General features: G+C 52.5%; 1 non-coding gene across 1 annotated transcript in view; it reads left to right on the top strand.

The window, feature by feature from the left end:
* Positions 1–3272: 3272 nt before the first annotated feature.
* Positions 3273–5000, top strand: part of LOC126330115 (small subunit ribosomal RNA) — a 1893-nt gene continuing 165 nt past the window's right edge. The window contains exon 1 of the ribosomal RNA XR_007562726.1: positions 3273–5000. This exon is cut by the window's right edge and continues 165 nt beyond it. This is a non-coding gene — a ribosomal RNA (small subunit ribosomal RNA).

Below are 5000 nucleotides of genomic sequence, written 5' to 3'. Positions count from 1 at the left end.
CTCTCTCTCTGCCCCCTTCCCACACAATACCGAATTTAACCAACTTTATCGCTTAACCTAACTGTGGCTGTACCAGATTATCGCTTAACCTAACTGTGGCTGTACCAGATTATCGCTTAACCTAACTGTGGCTGTACCAGATTATCGCTTAACCTAACTGTGGCTGTACCAGATTATCGCTTAACCTAACTGTGGCTGTACCAGATTATCGCTTAACCTAACTGTGGCTGTACCAGATTATCGCTTAACCTAACTGTGGCTGTACCAGATTATCGCTTAACCTAACTGTGGCTGTACCAGATTATCGCTTAACCTAACTGTGGCTGTACCAGATTATCGCTTAACCTAACTGTGGCTGTACCAGATTATCGCTTAACCTAACTGTGGCTGTACCAGATTATCGCTTAACCTAACTGTGGCTGTACCAGATTATCGCTTAACCTAACTGTGGCTGTACCAGATTATCGCTTAACCTAACTGTGGCTGTACCAGATTATCGCTTAACCTAACTGTGGCTGTACCAGATTATCGCTTAACCTAACTGTGGTTGTACCAGATTATCCCTTAACCTAACTCAATTTGTCCCTTAACCTAACTCAATTTGTCCCTTAACCTAACTCAATTTGTCCCTTAACCTAACTCAATTTGTCCCTTAACCTAACTCAATTTGTCCCTTAACCTAACTCAATTTGTCCCTTAACCTAACTCAATTTGTCCCTTAACCTAACTCAATTTGTCCCTTAACCTAACTCAATTTGTCCCTTAACCTAACTCAATTTGTCCCTTAACCTAACTCAATTTGTCCCTTAACCTAACTCAATTTGTCCCTTAACCTAACTCAATTTGTCCCTTAACCTAACCCACGTTGTCCCTTAACCTAACCCACGTTGTCCCTTAACCTAACCCACGTTGTCCCTTAACCTAACCCACGTTGTCCCTTAACCTAACCCACGTTGTCCCTTAACCTAACCCACGTTGTCCCTTAACCTAACCCACGTTGTCCCTTAACGTAACCCACGTTGTCCCTTAACGTAACCCACGTTGTCCCTTAACCTAACCCACGTTGTCCCTTAACCTAACCCACGTTGTCCCTTAACCTAACCCACGTTGTCCCTTAACCTAACCCACGTTGTCCCTTAACCTAACCCACGTTGTCCCTTAACCTAACCCACGTTGTCCCTTAACCTAACCCACGTTGTCCCTTAACCTAACCCACGTTGTCCCTTAACCTAACCCACGTTGTCCCTTAACCTAACCCACGTTGTCCCTTAACCTAACCCACGTTGTCCCTTAACCTAACCCACGTTGTCCCTTAACCTAACCCACGTTGTCCCTTAACCTAACCCACGTTGTCCCTTAACCTAACCCACGTTGTCCCTTAACCTAACCCACGTTGTCCCTTAACCTAACCCACGTTGTCCCTTAACCTAACCCACGTTGTCCCTTAACCTAACCCACGTTGTCCCTTTGCCTAACATAGTTCACTGCTCGGAATCTCTGGTGTCGTTGTTATCCTCATGTAGATGTCTTGCGAGTGTTGCTTACTTTCCACATATTCCCGCTATCCACTGTCAATTGTACTGCAATAGGACTATATCGCCCCCCCCCCCCCCCTCTGCCCCTCTCTTTGTGTCTCCGTCCTCTCAAGCTGGTCGGTCTGGCGTTTGAGTGTTAAATGAGCCTCGCAGCTGTTCAGTTGCGTTCAGATGTCGACGCCCTCAGTGTACGTCGTGGTATGGTCTGTGTCCATTGTCCGCTGATGTCGTACGCGTAACCCACACGCTGTACCGATCATCGGTAGTTACGTACAGAGTGAAGTAGTGTGATACGTGTGACCGTACGCTGGCTGTGCCCAACGGTGTCGAATCTCAATTTCCATATGTTGTGCTCGATGCTACTTGTCTCGTCTCCCAATAACAGCTAGGTTGCACTGTGGTACGCCGTAGAGGCGTGTGGGAGGAACGTACGAACGCATTGTATGTCACCCTGGGTCGCTGGGGGTGGTGGTGCGGTGAGTCAGGTCAGGTCAGCGTGAGCCGTGTGATGCAGTGACGCGTGTATTCCGACTTTGTCGTATTGCCTCACACAAAGTGCTACCCTGGTGGACCGCGTTCCATATCTGGGACATGCCGCAGATGCCGGTTGACAGTGGATCGCGGAAGGGACATCGCATACGTGCGCGGGCCACCTTCCACGTGTTCTCTTCTGCACATGTCGCAGTGTGTATGTGGTCTGATGTAGCGTGTCGTGACACATGACATCCTGGCATGCAAGAATTGTTGAATTCGCAAATGTAGGTGGACATCTACGTTTACTGCCCAAGATACGCAAATGAACTGGAAATCCGTTGTTGAGCGGTTGTTCACGCTGGAGGTGAATCTGTGATGGCGACGATCGGTACAGCTATTAACCGGTTGTTTCAGCGGTACCCGCCACATCCACACACGTGACTAGGCCCATGTGGGTATGAAGCGATACGCGGCGGTGGCTTGGTGGGACTGTTCCCGGCCGGTGAAGGGGGGCCGCCCGGCGTGTTGGCCGCGCGCTGCGTGGGCGCACGCGCAACAGGCGGCTGGTGGGGGGCGCCGAGTGGCAGGAGCGCCAGCCGACGGGCTCGGCAGGCGGCGCAGCTACGCTGCGGCGCACCCTGCACGCGGCGCCTGGCGGCCAAAGTTGGTTCAGCCGAGCCCGGTGCGAAGCGCGGTGGACATCTGCAGTGTGCTGGTCTGATTGAGGACTGTGTGCGTTGAGGATGCGCCGCCGCCTGGCACTCGGCGCCGCGACGCCGTCTGCTGCTCGGTCGCCCCAGCGGTTCTCGCAGGTGGTTTGTATCGCAGTTGTGCGGACGTGTTGGCGCGTGCGCTGTGCTGGGAGAGTTCGCTTCTGCACCCAAGTGGGGCTTTGCCCTTGTGTGGCGCTGGCGTTGGAGCTGCCGGTCACCATAGGTGGCGCGTGTTGTCTCCCGCCGGCAATGCCACGACAGCACGCTCCCGGGCCTCTGTCGGCAGCGGCAAGCTCAGTTGGGAGCAAGGGTGTTCGCACTAAAACCGTCTACTCGCCTAACTCCGGGCGATTGCGCCTCTCTCGAAACCGACCAAGTACCTAGGACGGCGCTGCGCGCCGCCGGGACCTGAGAGGGTTTCGAGGTGTATCGTGCAGGGGAGCTCGGCCTCCTCCTGTTTGCAGAATAATTGAGCGGACGCTTGCGTGTTCGCGCGGGCCCCCGGGACACACTCCCGGGCGGCCGGCTGCTCAGCTCTAGTTGACGCAGCTCCCTGGTTGATCCTGCCAGTAGTCATATGCTTGTCTCAAAGATTAAGCCATGCATGTCTCAGTACAAGCCGCATTAAGGTGAAACCGCGAATGGCTCATTAAATCAGTTATGGTTCCTTAGATCGTACCCACGTTACTTGGATAACTGTGGTAATTCTAGAGCTAATACATGCAAACAGAGTCCCGACCAGAGATGGAAGGGACGCTTTTATTAGATCAAAACCAATCGGATTGGCTTGTCTGGTCCGTTTGCCTTGGTGACTCTGAATAACTTTGGGCTGATCGCACGGTCCTCGTACCGGCGACGCATCTTTCAAATGTCTGCCTTATCAACTGTCGATGGTAGGTTCTGCGCCTACCATGGTTGTAACGGGTAACGGGGAATCAGGGTTCGATTCCGGAGAGGGAGCCTGAGAAACGGCTACCACATCCAAGGAAGGCAGCAGGCGCGCAAATTACCCACTCCCGGCACGGGGAGGTAGTGACGAAAAATAACGATACGGGACTCATCCGAGGCCCCGTAATCGGAATGAGTACACTTTAAATCCTTTAACGAGTATCTATTGGAGGGCAAGTCTGGTGCCAGCAGCCGCGGTAATTCCAGCTCCAATAGCGTATATTAAAGTTGTTGCGGTTAAAAAGCTCGTAGTTGGATTTGTGTCCCACGCTGTTGGTTCACCGCCCGTCGGTGTTTAACTGGCATGTATCGTGGGACGTCCTGCCGGTGGGGCGAGCCGAAGGGGTGCTTTCGCGTCCCGAGGCGGACCCCGTTTAAATCCTACCAGGGTGCTCTTTGTTGAGTGTCTCGGTGGGCCGGCACGTTTACTTTGAACAAATTAGAGTGCTTAAAGCAGGCAAGCCCGCCTGAATACTGTGTGCATGGAATAATGGAATAGGACCTCGGTTCTATTTTGTTGGTTTTCGGAACCCGAGGTAATGATTAATAGGGACAGGCGGGGGCATTCGTATTGCGACGTTAGAGGTGAAATTCTTGGATCGTCGCAAGACGAACAGAAGCGAAAGCATTTGCCAAGTATGTTTTCATTAATCAAGAACGAAAGTTAGAGGTTCGAAGGCGATCAGATACCGCCCTAGTTCTAACCATAAACGATGCCAGCCAGCGATCCGCCGCAGTTCCTCCGATGACTCGGCGGGCAGCCTCCGGGAAACCAAAGCTTTTGGGTTCCGGGGGAAGTATGGTTGCAAAGCTGAAACTTAAAGGAATTGACGGAAGGGCACCACCAGGAGTGGAGCCTGCGGCTTAATTTGACTCAACACGGGAAACCTCACCAGGCCCGGACACCGGAAGGATTGACAGATTGATAGCTCTTTCTTGATTCGGTGGGTGGTGGTGCATGGCCGTTCTTAGTTGGTGGAGCGATTTGTCTGGTTAATTCCGATAACGAACGAGACTCTAGCCTGCTAACTAGTCGCGTGACATCCTTCGTGCTGTCAGCGATTACTTTTCTTCTTAGAGGGACAGGCGGCTTCTAGCCGCACGAGATTGAGCAATAACAGGTCTGTGATGCCCTTAGATGTTCTGGGCCGCACGCGCGCTACACTGAAGGAATCAGCGTGTCTTCCTAGGCCGAAAGGTCGGGGTAACCCGCTGAACCTCCTTCGTGCTAGGGATTGGGGCTTGCAATTGTTCCCCATGAACGAGGAATTCCCAGTAAGCGCGAGTCATAAGCTCGCGTTGATTACGTCCCTGCCCTTTGTACACACCG

This window comes from Schistocerca gregaria, unplaced genomic scaffold, assembly GCF_023897955.1.
Source record: "Schistocerca gregaria isolate iqSchGreg1 unplaced genomic scaffold, iqSchGreg1.2 ptg001254l, whole genome shotgun sequence".
Classification (NCBI taxonomy): Eukaryota; Metazoa; Arthropoda; class Insecta; order Orthoptera; family Acrididae; genus Schistocerca; species Schistocerca gregaria.
Note: the sequence above shows the minus strand (reverse complement) of the source record. Positions and strands in the feature narration are given on the sequence as shown.